Here is a 14,606-nt window from a genome sequence, read left to right as displayed (position 1 = left end):
CTCTTTGTGGGCCTGCCTGTCCTCAACCTGCATCCATAGGATGTTTACAAGTTAGGATTCTCCAGAAGGGGTGGCTGTTGGAACTACTCAGAATTCTAGGAATAACATCTCTTCCTACTCTAAGCTTCCTGGGTCCCCACTGCTCTGCTTCCCATTGACAGATTAGATTGCTGACTCAGTTAACTCAGCATTAAGTATGTAGTACATGTAATAAAGCTTCAATGTCTCCCTGATATTGGACAGAACTAGGGGTAGGACAGGATAAAGGGGCAGCTAGGTGGCAAAGTTGATAAAGCACTGGGCCAGGAGTCAGGAAGACTCATCTTTTTGAGTTCAAATCTGGCCTCAGACACTTACTAGCTGGGTGGTCTTGGACAAACTACCTAAGTGTTTCCCTCAGTTTCCTCCTTTGTGAAAGAAGCTGGAGAAGGAAAGGGCAAATCACTCCAGTATCTTTGCCAACAAAATCTCAGAGTCACAAAGAGTCAGACAAGATGAACAGCAATAAAACAGGGGCAGAAGCATTCAGGGCAAAACCACAGCATGCAATACTTCTCTCATTTTTACTCCCAGGCTCTTCAGATTCACATTGCATGTAGAGAAGTGAATAAATACTGCTTTAAATATGACACTCTCTCGGGTCTTTATTTATCTCTGGGTTATTTGGGTTACCTTGGGCTGGCTTAAGAGGAAGTGAGTGTTGGTGCTACCACCAGATGGTTTATTGTCCTCTCAGTTACTCTAGCCCCAGGCTGTCCTCTGAATTAAGCATTTTAATGAATCTATTAAGACCAATTCTATCTTCTTCCATCTCTGCTGCTCCCCAAGTGACCACATAGACAAGTCGAACATGCTCAAAATAATTTTTAAAATTTTTAAAAAAGTTTTTCTGCATCAAGGAGGATGAATTCCAACATAAAAAGTAGGGGTGGAGGAGGGAAAGGGAACAGAACACTCAATGGAGGTAGGAAATGATCAACAAGGCCAAAGTCTGATAGCTAGTGATTCATCTTCACAGCAGGAAGAGCTTCCTGCTTGAGATAGGAGAGGGGGGCCAGTCATAAGTACTGGGCAGGAGCAGGGGTTGAAAGGCGGAGTGAAAAATTGTCTCGCACACTGGATCCAGTCCACAATAACATAGCTAGCAACACATCTATGGTGGCTCATTCTCACAGTCCCTCTGGATGCAGGCAATGGAAAGGAAACAAGTGCCTGTACATGTTCCTCTTTCTCAGGATGGAGACTTTGTCCACCCCTCTTAAACTCCACTTCTCTGTGCACTTCTTCCTAGAATTCTCCATGCACCAATGCTAGTCCCTTACTATATGTATAGCCTCTGGAGTTTCCCCCCCCAAATATCCCTTGCTGTGCATCCTGTAATTGCTGTGCCTCAGAAAGTAGGTTATATCAAGCGATGTGCTGGAGCCAGCTAAACTGGATTGTGAGAGCTAATTGTTAAATTTCCAGTGTGATCATTTGCCCTTCAGAAATTGGAAAATGCTACAAATCAGCACTTGATTTATTGTTTTGTTGATTGCCTAGGCTTAAGAAAGGGACAGAGAAAATGGTAACAATATAGATTAAAATTAAAAATGCTTTGTGCATGCATTATTTACCCCCCCAGAGAGCCAGTTGTTAAACATTTAGCAACATAGACCTTATATCCACAAAAGTATTTATTCAAAAGGCAAAGCAAGCATAATTATACATTCCACCTAAAAACCTCTTCTATCAATTCATACAGTGTCTATGGTATAGTTAAGTGGGCACATCCTTAAGGTACCAAGGCAGTGAGTCACGCGTAGAGATCACATGTGGCCAGGGAAACTCACCACTCTGGAGCTACCGGCCTTGATAACCTTTCTTTCTTAGAGCCAGTCCTCACAACATTCACTGAGGTGCTGGACAGATGGCTGCCTTGCTCCTCAGCAAGGCTGTTCTGCAGCTGGGTTACTCTACTGCTATTCCTCTGCCTGACCAAGCCAATTCATTACTGCAGGGCCATTTGCAGACCACTTCTCTGCTAGCCTGGTACTCTTCATTTTGGGAGACATGTTTTGATCTTTCAGAAAGGGCAGAGATCCTTAGCCTTGTATTTGTGCATTCTCTATTTCTACTCCCTTGGCTAGGCTCAGAGGGGTTTCTACTTCCCAGGCAGCAGACGATAATGCAAAGTGTAGCCTCTCTTCTCCCAGGCTCTGAGGTAGTTTCATAGACTAACCTTCCTTAGTCAGCCCTGGGTTAGTTACCTCAGTGAGAGACCTCACTCTAGATTAACTAGCATATTTACCAAATCCTTACCTGTGCAGTCCAAGCTATTACCAGGAAATGTACATTTGTCCAATAACCATAAAAGAGTTGGGGGGGAGGTTCCTAGTTATTAACTAAATTTTCCTGTTGGATATATGCAAACGAGCAAATGAGAAACAAAGCCTTATTTAAGGGCATTGTCTCTTTGCCTTACTTTCACAGAGTTCGGTTTTTTTGGTTTCGTTTTTTGTATGCAAATTTGATGTTTGTCTTTGCTCCTTTCAATCATCAGAATTGCCAGAGTATGAAAGGGGGCATACACAAAGTCAAGCACTTTAGAACTGAAGAGCAAAGATAAAATAGGATACAGAAGCCTTAGTGTCTGCAAGAAATAATCAGTGTTGGGAGTATGTTTTATATCTATGAACTCTACATGCAGGAGGAATTTTTAACTCCAAAGAATATTACAAAGGGACTTGAAACATTTTTTTAAATATATAGCAATTCCCTATAATTTAAAAAAAAGAGAGGAGAGAAAAGGAGAAAAAGGCCTACCAGTAAAAATGAAATTGAATGATTTTCAGTGTGCCTATACACTAGTTTCTTTAAATACTTCTTGTTATTTGGGGATCAATTTAATTCAATAAGCATTTATTAAGAACCTACTAGTTGCCAGGCACTGCAATGGACATATGTGTGGAGAAAGTTGGGGGGTTGGGGATAAAATTACAAAATTACAAAACCAAAAATGTTCCTGCCCTACAGAAGCTTCATGAACATTAAGAGAACAGCCAGGAATGCCTGACAGCACAAGCAGCCACCATGGAAAAAGGGCTAAGTCTAAGAACCATACCCACCGCAACCAAGCCTGCAAATGGCACAGAAATGGCATCAGGACACCTAGGTTACAGAGATAAAAGTCTCTGAAAGGAGCTGACCCCAGGTTTCTGAGAAACATATGCTTTGACAAGAAGCCTAACAAGAAAGAATTGAAGAAAATGCAGGCCAAAGCCATCAATGTATGAACAGAGGCCACCAAGGCCCTGACCATCAATGTCTTCAAGCCCAGGCTCCTCAGGCCCAAGATCACCAAGCCCACAGGCCAGCACCAGAGGTACAGGCTCTAAGGCTGCTGCCAAATGTTGCCAGACTCCAAAGTTTCTACTAAAAGCCCAGGTCCCAAGATCACTAAGCCCAACTCTGAGGTTGCCATAACCACTGACCATCAGGTTACCAAGCCTACTGACCCTAAGGTTTCTGAGTCCACTGACTTGAAGTTTGCCAAGTCTGCTGATCCAAAGGGGACTAAGCCTATTGATCCCAAGATCACTGAGTCTAACCCTAAGGTCATCAGATCTGGCCCCAAAACACCAGGTCTGACACCATAGTCTCTAAGGGAACAGAGTCTGATCCCAAAACCACTAACTCTGTTCCCAAGTCTGAAACCAGTCACCAACTCTGACTCTAAAGTCACAAGGCCCAGTGATTCCACTGAATCAAAGCCTGCTGAGCCCATGGACCTTAAGTCTACGGAGCCACTAACCCTAAGGCATCTAACTCAAAGATGCTGGAGCTAAGGCTAGTAGTCCCAAACCTTCAAAACACAAGCTTCAAGATAAAAGTACTTGTTTAAACCCTAAACTAGGGAGTGATCATTTACTATTTGAACAAATAAAGGAAACGGTGAGTCAAAATTCTGTGTCTCCCCTTATTGTTAGTAGTTTATGCATAAGCTTTTGTAAAGGCTTTTGGGGCCTAAAGGATTTATTGCCAACATCTAGAAAGGGTTTGTGGAGGGTTGGGTTTGGTTTTTTTTTAACTTTTACCCTTTTTTACACTTTTACTCAGGTCAGTCAAGTTTGAAGATCCAGCTTTTGATAATTTCATTCAGAAAGTGAAACTACATCTAAAAGCTCAACCATGTTTATTATTATTGTTATTAATATTATGAACCTAATAAGCACTCACAAAAACAAAGAAACATGTAAAACAAAGGGTAAAATCTTGCCTTTAGCTTTTAAACAAACAAGAAAAGAGGGAAGAAAATGTTTTTATTCTGTGTCCCTTTCTAGGTAAGTAGCATACACCTGAGTCCATGACACAAAAAAGGTTAAGAACCCAGGGGTACTTAGGTTCAGCTCACTTCACTCTGCATCAGTTCATATGTTCCTTGAATTTTTCAGCTTCTATGGTTTTATTTTAAGAATGACTGAAGAATCTTAAGCATTTATTGAGATAGCAGAAAATTAGGCAATCTAGTAAAAAAAAGTGCAATAGTAATAAAGAATTGTGGAAAGAAAACTCTGACATGGTCACTTTATAAGAAATACAGCAAAAGGTGTCTAATCCTCCACTTGCTCAGCAGTTTCTGACTCTTTGTGACTCCATTTGGGGATTTCTTGGCAAAGATACTGAAGTGGTTTGTCATTTCCTTCTCTGGGTCATTTTGCAGATAAGGAAACTGAGGCAAAGAGGGTTAAGTGACTTGCCAGTATCACACAGTTAATTAGTGTTTGAGGTCACATTTGAATTCAAGTCTTCCTAACCTCAAGCCTAGCACTCTATCCACTGTGCCACCTAGCTGCCCTTTCTAGCACTAATGAATTGTAAATCATTTACCCTAGAAGGGATTTCTAAAGCAAGGGGTATTGCTATTATGATTGCGCAAAATCCAAGGATTTGTAACATCCTAATGGAAGCTGGATCTTTGTTTTTTAAAAAAAAAGTGAATTGTATGACAAAAACCAAACCCCAAAACCATTGACATTAGGTTCAGTTTATGCTCTTAGTGCCCAACAGAAAATATTTACATTAAAAAGTCTTTCATAAAATGACAAAAATTTGGATCTAAGACATCTCCAGAGGCCTCAGGATGGAAAATGCTGTCCACATCCAAAGAAAGAACTATGGAAGTCGAATCGCTTCACTTATTTTTAACCTTCTGTTGAGTTTTGTTTCATCTTTCTGATGGTTCCTCTTATTGGTTTTAATTTTTACTTACAACTTCACTAATGTGAAAATATGTTTAATGGGTATGTAAATGTAAAGCCTATGTCAGATTGTGCGTGGTCCTCGGGAGGGTGGGGGGGAGAAAAAGGGAGAAAAATTTTCAACTCAAAAGCATATGGAAAAAAAAATTTTAAATAAAAATTTAAAAAACAATAAAAAAAATAAAATGACAAAAATTTGATTCCAAATAATGGATAATTGTTGGAGACTTTAATTTTAGTTATAAACACAAACAGGGATAAACCCAGGCACGGGCTGGTAAATGTTTAACAACCAGCACACTTTTAAGTTTAATCTTTATTATTAACATTTTCTCTGTCACTTTCTTAAGTCTAGACAATCAAAAAGACAATAAATCAAGCTCTTAATTTGTATCATCTTATTTAACAATTGGCTCTCCCAGAGCCTTTAGGACCTGGCTTCAGGACACCCCCTCAATGCAACCCCTCTTGTGAAGCTCATGAAGAGACACATTTTGCAGTTACCTTCATATGCAATATAATCCCACATGTAGCTAGAGAGGATAAAATTCATTTGCAAGAGATTATATACTGTGTTTTTCTAACATACAATCTACTCAAACTAAATTATACTTTGAATGATTTTGGGTAAGTTTTATATCAACTGATTTAGAATAGTAATAACAAGCTCAAATATACCTGGCCAACTGCAAGCGCTTTCAAAATACAAAGTATAATAAAGGACTTGAATGGGAGCTTTGATTTTGTCACAAATGGAATGCAAGACTTTTCTTTGTAACAAAATAAAGCAACAGCTAAGCTTTTCTCAATAACGACTTCTGGGGAGGCCACTTGATATATGGTGGGAAAATGATAACATTGAAGTTACAGGACCTAGATTCAAATCCTGTTTTTGTTGCTTATTACTTTTGTGACTTCAGACCTTCCTGGTGCCTTAGTTTCTCCCTGTATAAAATGAGGGGATTATATTAAATGACCTCTAAGTTCCCCTCCAACTTCTGCCAATTTTTTTTCACGTAGTATCCTACAAAACAGATTTTAGGAGTACATTGAAAGTAATAGTTGTAATTACAAAATATTAAAGTGGAAGGGACCAGAGATACAGGCACACAAGCATGATGCTTGGTTTTGTATTGGAAGAATATACATCATGGTCATAGGTAGAATCTGACATCTAACACATTCTGTCTTGCTGTTACATTGTTTTTTAACTTTCACTTTGTTTTATTATTTTTTCGATGAATAATTAATAGAGCATTTGTTTTTCTCTCACACCAACCTTCAATTAAAAAACAAAACAAAACAAAAGCACTGGCTATGTCCATAAATTATGTCTCATTCTGTACCCTGAGACTATATTACCTACCTCTATTGTAGAAGAACCTATGCTTCATGCTGAGGTCTCTGGAATTGCAGCTGGTCATTGTGTTGTCAGAGTTCTTAAGTCTTTCACCATTGTCTTTTCAAGTTGTTATTGTTTAAATTGTTCTTCTAGTTCTGCTTGCTTCGCTCTGTATCAGTTCATAACAAGTCATCACAGGCCTCACTTGAATCCTCTCATTTCATCAATTTCTTATGGAAACTGTCTTCTATTATATTTATATATCATAAATCATTCAGCCATTCCCCCCAGTAGATAGGGACTCCCTAAGTTTCCAGTTCTTTGTCACTACAAAAAATCTTTAATAACTTTGTACATACAAGTTGTAGTAAAATCATCATGTTATTTTATTACTTAAGTATTTTTGTGAGATCTGCCCCCACTTGCTAATCCCCCAAATAGATTTACTTTTAAAATTTACTTACCTGCATATATGCTGTTTTCTCTCCCCAAAATGTCATCTTCTTGAGGACAAAGACTGGTTCTCTTTTTATAGGATCATAGCCTTAGATTGGAAAGGGCTTCAGAGGTCATAGTTCAACACCCTCATTTTTACTTGTGAAGAAATTAAGGTCCAGAGAAATTGAGTGATTGTCCAAGGTCCCACAGATATAAGCGTCAGAGCTGAGATTTGAACCCAGGATCCGTGACTTCAAATCTATCTTTGTACAGAGAAATGTCTAAGGCTTAACAAGTATTTATTGCATGGATGAATCAATTTAGTCCACATGTAGATTAAGGGATTGTTTTACAATAAGGAAACGGAGGCCCAGAAAAGTCAAGATATTTACCTAACTTTACAGTGGGCAGTAGAGCTTGGGCAATCATCCAAGACTTGCAAATCAGTGCCATCTGCACTTTGTTACGCTGTAGCAGCATTGCCTCCTGTCTGAAAAAAGCAAAGAGGCAAAATAAAACAAAATGAACTCTGGCAAAGGGGTGGGCTCTGGAGAGTGAGGGCAAATCCTCTGCAAGAAATCGAAGAGGTTGGACTTCTGAGAAGCAAACGTAAGTCTCTGAGAAAGTCTAAGCAGACTTGCAACAGTTTTTTATGAAAGAGGGAAAGGTTGAATGAAACATTAGCTTCCTTTATCTCTGCATCTGACACATAAATATAGCCGATGAGTTTTACCCACACCTGGCAAATACCCTGGTGTAAGGCTATGAATCTGTAAAATATTATGTTCTATATTCTTCAAACCTCCCAAATTAATTTGAAATTGATAAATTCCTAGACTTTCATCCACCTGAAAAGTATCAGACCATCACAGAAAAGAAACTAGGGGAAACTTAAAAAAAAATCTTAAGAACAACAAAGCACCAGGAAACATGGGCTATTCACAGAATTTTATTAAAACCAAAATTATAATAATTGCTATTTAAAATTCCAGTAAGTGCTTAGTAAACACTTACTGGAATTATTCCATTTCCTGGAGGAAAAAAACTGGAGGGTTCTGAGATCCACCCATCATTATGGAGAGAGAAGGGGGAGTATCCCTAGACAGCTCCACACTCTTGGAGAGAAACAAATGCCAGGACTACCACGAAATCTCTTCTCTCCAGTATCTAGGAAGCTGGGTCAGGTATCTCTATCCTCTTTGGGGCTACATGGATGACAAGCTCTGCCACTGACTCTCAACATGCTTCTGTTCCTGCCCGAGGTATACATTAGCTATTGGGGTAAGGGAGGAGATTAGAGAGGATAATCTTCAGCTGCATAGCTTCTCCATACCCTGCCCCCCCACCACCTTACTCCCAGTTTTCACTTAGATTGATGTATTGTGTTCCCTTTTATAGGCTCAGTACAAAGCAGTGGCTTCGAACTACAATAACCTTAGCCAGCCAAATCACCCTTCTCAAGCTGATGAGGTACTCCTTATCTGCCCCTTATCTAGAAATCCAGCATTTCTAAGAGTAGAAATAGGGCCTCCTTCCTCAGAGCCGGAGAGTGAGGTGCCAGAGGCCTGGGACACAAGAGTCTAGGCCAGTTTTTTCAATCCACCAATATAGCCTGAGACATAGCCTAGAAGTAAATTAACTCCTTCAGCAAAGATACTGTTTTCTATAAGCAAGGAGGAACTCTGCCCTTCGGCTATGTCAAGTCCGAAAGTGAACTTGTAGACACTACTTTAGATTTGAACCCATCATCCATGGAAATGAAAATAGTATAGGAGAGAGTGTAAACCCCAGTTATTGGGGAGGAAATTTTTGTACATCTATTCTTGCTGTATCTTCTCAGTAAATATCTCTATGTAAAAGCTAATTGATATTAATTGGTTCAGTGATACTGGGGCACTAATCACTGTTAACTATTATCGGAGAGAACAGACTCAAACTGGAGTTCAAGCTGATAGCATTGGAGAAGAATATCTAGAACCCTAGAAACCTGAGGGGGAGATGCAGTCAGCAGCACTCTGGGGACTCAATCTACTAGTATGTGCATTGGGAAAGATCAAAGTCTCACTACCTAAGTGTTAGCTTATAAGAAATTCCTTCTCTAATACTGTACAGTTTTCACTGTGGTTTTTGGTACAACAGACTCTCAATTATTCTTTATGTTAAAGAAGCCAAAATACAGATGATCACAACAGGAAGATCCAAAAATAATTTATACTTAGTTTTTTAGGATGTTCTGTGATATTTATACTTAAATAAGAATGTACCTAATAATGGTCTGGAGACTTGTCACTTCAAACAAAACAACAAAGTAAACCAATAAGGGATAACTGAAGACAGAAGAGTTAAGTTTCCCATTTCTTACTCCATGCTTTAGATCTGGGGTGGGGAACCTGTGGCCTCAAGGCCACATGTGGCCCTCTAAGTCCATGGGTACAGCCTTTTGACTGAGTCCGAGTTTTACAGAACAAATCCTTTTATTAAGGGAATTTGTTCTGTGAAGTTTGGACTCAGTCAAAGGGTTGAACTTGAGGACCTAGAGGGCCACATGCGGCCTTGAGGCCACAGGTTCCCCACCCCTGCTCTAGACAAACGGCACCACACTGATGCCAGGCACCTACAGAAAGAAAGCAGCCTGCTTAGTAATGGCACATAGTATAGGGGGGAAAGCACAGGGCTTGGGGTGAGGAGAGACTTGGGTTCAAATCCTTCCTCTGATGCTTACTAGCAGTGTGACTCCAGGGAAATCACTTACCTTCTCTAGTCCTCTCTGTCCTCACACATACAACGAAGACCTTGAAAACCTGTAATTGTTGGTCAAATGAAATAATACTCAAAAAGTGCTTTTCATCCTGGGGGATCCAGTGTGGAGGGGCTCAGGCTAGTGACTTTCATTCCCTTCTTTCCTCTGACAGCTTTCTGAGTTGCTGGAGTTCACTACCATGCCCCAGAACCTTCTCCAATCCCTTCTTTCCACCCCCATTTTGATTTTGTTTGTTTTCTCTCCCCATTAGGTTGTAAGCTCCTTGAAGGCAGGATCTATTTCTCTTTTTACTTATATTTGTATATACCCAACACTTAGGATAGTACCTGGCAAACTACTTAATAAGTATTTAATAAATGTTTGTTGCCTATTCTTGCCTTCCCTTTAAACCTAAAATCCAATGTGAAATATAGTCATTATTATTACAATATTTGTTTTTCATACTCTTTCTAGGTTAGTTTGATACTAATCTACCAGTCCTGCTTCCAGCCTAACCCTCACAGCCATCATGTGAAGAAGAGGCCAGTCATTCCTACAACTGCTAAACATGGGGCAGGCAAGCCAGCCTGGCTGAAACTGCAAGGCCCCCTAAGGGAGAAATAAGAGGCTGCATGTGCTAAGCAAGTCAGTCAGTCCCTCTCCCCTCCACCACCTTGACCATGATATTCCCTCGGCCTCTGACAGAGACTGTCTAGGACCCTGAATTCAATAGCTTTGGGAATAGAAATGCATTCTGCCCAGTGCCCTCAGCTGTCATCCTGAGAAGCAGACCCTATGCAGATGCAGTCTGGCAATTGCTCCTGAGGACCTAGAATGACCACCAGCGTCCTTGGTCCTGTCAAATTATTCAACAGCAGAAACTCATATGGTTTCATCAGTGGGAATGACATTAAAGAAGGGGCATTGCCATCTGCTTTGGGCTTCACTGTAAGGACCTTGAGACCATATGTGTTGTCTCCCCATGTGTAGAATGTGAGCTCCTTAAGGGCAGACTGGCCTATTTCTCTATTTGTATCCCCAGAACTTAGCACAATGCTTTGCACATAGTAGGTGCTTAATGAATGCTTCGTTCATTCATTCATTCATAATTAAAGATTGAATTTAAAATTTTTTCTTGATAAAATGTAGACTCTACATAGAAATAAAACTAACTGTAACTACTGAGTAGTATCAATATATTGCTTTTATTCCCTATTTTGCTTGATTATTGCAATAAGAATATGAAAGCAAGAGTTGCCAGGTCCATTTTCATTGAGAGTTTATTAAGGAATTCAAGATCGAAGATTAGAGATGGGATCTATGTGTATATATGTATACCTATATATGTGTAGAACCACTCAAATATCTAAAAACCTTTAAAATAAGAAGCAGATCCTGCTTCTTGTAGTGCTCCCAGTCTCCTTCCTCTTCCTCAGCACACTATACTTAACAATCATTGGCCACTACCATTCCATTTTGGAAGGAAGAACACAGATGTGTATTGGCTTTTTTCCTAAAGACCAGTTGTTTACAACCTCTAGAAACTGAACCTAATCTTCAGTTTATTTTTAAAATGTTTAAGAAAAAAATAAAATGTTTGAAGAACTATGTAATTCATTGAATTTTCAGCTTATTAAATAGAAAATAATCATGTAGTATTAAGCTAGATTTCCTAAGTTATTAAAATATATATCCTCACTATTATTTGTGGTTATCTTCACAATTAATATTTCATTGGCATCACACTGTTTTAGTAATACTGATGTTTTATTAGTAACTGTAGTGCAGAACTATTGTCAGAAGAAGCTATTCCCATTGTGTTTGTGATAAAAAAAAAAAAGAAAAATTTGGATCCAGCAGGGTGCGCCAGACGTCAACAATTCATCAATATCCTGTCATGTGTATTAAGGGAAAAAAAATCCTCCACAAAGTCCTACTCAGAAGACTCATTGGAGTATGAGATTGACCTTGGTGTTCTGAAGCTAAAACTCTAGTTGCTTCTACCATGTTGAAGAGGTTTTGAATGTTTCCCCAGCAACAGATTTCTACTGGTCTCTAAAGACCTGCTTACCTAAGAACAGAGAAACTCATCACTGATCAGATAACCAGCTGGTGATTAATTCTGACCATGTTGCTCCCCTTTTCAATAAATTCCAGAGCCTCCTCATTGCCTCTAAACTACACACTCCTCTGCTCAGCTTTTAAAGCCCTTCCCAACTTACTATAAACTATCTTCCAAACTCATTGTATATTTCCCTCCCTATCCCACACTCTAATCTAGCAAAACTGACTTTTGTTTCTCACACATCACACTTCATCTCTTGCCTCCTTGCCTTTGAATTGGCAAGCTTCTGTGCCTGGAATATACCTCCTCCTCACCAGCATCTCACAGAATGCCTCTCTTCCTTCAAGAGGCATCTCAAGCACCATAAAGTCTTACCTGATCCTCTCAAATGCTACTGCTTTCTCTTCGAAACTACCATGTAGTTAAAATCTTGTATTTATTCTCCTTGTTATTTGTCTGGCTGAGATCTCCAGTCTCTCTACCTCTCAGTTCTTTCCCAGCCCAACAACCCTGGACTGGCTACTTCATTCCCTTCCCCATCCTGACCCCTTGGTGAACCAGTCAAAGCTCTACACTGTCCTTTTGTCTTGAGTCCCTTGCCCCCTATACTATCTCTAATCTTGCCCTCCCAAGCCACAGCCTTTGATTACGCTGATTATCCACTGCCTTCACTCTTATCCACATAATGCTGAATGAAGCTGGAAGAGGAAAAAAAACATGCTAACTGGATGCACTACAAATTTATATTTCCAAATCTCAACTGGGCAGTCACTATAGTAAGGCAATCTCTTTAAATTTCCCTAATCAATTCACTGTCCCATTCACCACAGAGGCTTTTCTAAACCTTTTCTTCCCTCTTTTATTTCTAGTTATTCTACAGTTTATTGCACAGCTATTATAAAATTATCATATAACTTCTCTACAATTATTTTATTCTTATTGTGAATTATTGTTTCTCTGCTACATGTTTAGTACATAATTATTGTACAATGTAAGAGTTTGGGTTATTTGTATGACAGCTGAATTGACTATTTATATCAGACTGCTAGGCCCTCCTCCAGGTATTGGCCTTGAGCCAAGTAACAGCCAATTGCATTTACTTGCTAAAGATCAAGCTGATTACTTATTGGGCAAATGTCACATATCAGATAAATGTGCCATTTCTGCTCAGATAATTCTCCCTGGGTCCCAGAAATCCAAGGCTCTGAGATATACAGGGGCATGGATATAGGCAAAATTCTAACCACCTGGAAGATTGCCCTGGTACCTCTTAACAAGTATGGCCCCAGGTAGGGGCACTTCTTCCCTCTTTAAACCTTCCATGGCTCCTCTACTCCTCTGTCTGCCTTTTTAGCTGAGAACCTTGACTCATGCTTCATTGAAGAAAAATGAGGCTATTCATTGAGAGCTCCCTCTTACCTCCTTCTATTTCACATCACTCAGATGCCTTTTGTCACTATCTCTTCACCTCTCTCTCACATGCCTTTGTCAAGGCAAACCCTTCCACATGTATATGTAATCCCATCCCCCCCTTCAACAGATTGCCCCCTTTTAAAAAATTCCATTTCTCAATAATCTTCAATCTCCTTCTGTCTACTGGCCACTTCCCTGCTGTCTAAAAACATGTCCATATTTCCTCCATCCTCAAAACATGCAATTTGATCCATCTATCCCCACTAGCTATTATCCTAGGGTCTGAAGTTTCCTTTTGTGATTAAACTCCTTGAGGAAGGCGTCTACAATCACTGCCTCCCTTTCTCCTCACTCTTTAACTCTCTGCAGTCTGAATTCTGACTTCATTATTTAGCTGAAACTGCTCTCTCTAAAATTATCAATAGTCTCTTAATTGCCAAATCTTATGGCCTTTTCTCACCCATCCTTCTTGACCATTGCTGTCTCTGACACTGTCAATCACCCTCTCTTTTCCTCGATACTCTCTTCTCTTTAGGTTTCTGTGATATTGATATTCTGAGTCCACTGGATTTGGGCATTTCTGAGAAACCCTGATTTCTGACTTGGCCCAACCTCTTATTTATACTCATATGCATCATGATTAAACCTTTCCTTTTTTTTTTGTCACTGTGGAGAGGGGTGGGGTTGGTGGTGGCATTAGAGGGAGCTTCATTCAGCCCCTAATTATTGGATCACTGACATATGCAACCTGCCCCCCTCCTCCCAGTACAGGATATGGCGGTCCTTTGAACATCATTGTGTTAAAGATTTCGTTTCAAATTATGATATTATAAAAACAGGTCGTTGCTTTAAAAATACAAGGGATCTAATTCATGGGATTGGGTCTTATCTTTAAATATATTACATATTTATATAAAATGTTATAATTTATATAATAGGTAATATGTTAATATATAAATTATAATACGAGATACATATTCTAACCTAATAAATGGATATTCAGTTAGAATGGCATATAAAGTCTAGTAAAGTACTTAACCACACTCTCATTTCTGAAGTAGGTGAATATATTAAAAATAAGTTTGGAAAGACTTGTATGGATTGATGCTGAGTGAAATGAGCCAAACCAGGAGAACATTGTACACAGTAACAGCCACGTTGTGGGATGACTAATATTGATAGACTTAACCCTTCTCAGCAATACAATGATCTAAGACATCTCCAAAGGCCTCATGATGGAAAATGCTATCCACATCCAGAGAAAGGACTATGGAGTTTGAATGCAGATTGAAGTATATTACTTGCTAATTTTTTTTCTTCTCTTGTGTTTTGTTTCCTCTTTCTGGTAATTCCTCCTATTGGTTCTAA

At 39.4% G+C, this 14,606-nt stretch overlaps 1 protein-coding gene across 1 annotated transcript in view; it reads right to left on the bottom strand.

Annotated features, from left to right (window-relative positions):
- Nucleotides 1-7,436, bottom strand: part of ELF2 (E74 like ETS transcription factor 2) — a 125,710-nt gene extending 118,274 nt beyond the window's left edge. Inside the window, exon 1 of the mRNA XM_020967480.2 lies at nt 7,047-7,436. The gene's annotated coding sequence lies outside the window, so the exon portion shown is untranslated. The remainder of the gene's footprint in view (nt 1-7,046) is intronic.
- Between the last annotated feature and the right edge of the window lie 7,170 nt (nt 7,437-14,606).

The sequence above is a fragment of the Phascolarctos cinereus genome, unplaced genomic scaffold (assembly GCF_003287225.1).
Source record: "Phascolarctos cinereus isolate Bilbo 61053 unplaced genomic scaffold, phaCin_HiC Scaffold_9;HRSCAF=440, whole genome shotgun sequence".
In the NCBI taxonomy this organism is placed as follows: Eukaryota; Metazoa; Chordata; class Mammalia; order Diprotodontia; family Phascolarctidae; genus Phascolarctos; species Phascolarctos cinereus.
Note: the sequence above shows the minus strand (reverse complement) of the source record. Positions and strands in the feature narration are given on the sequence as shown.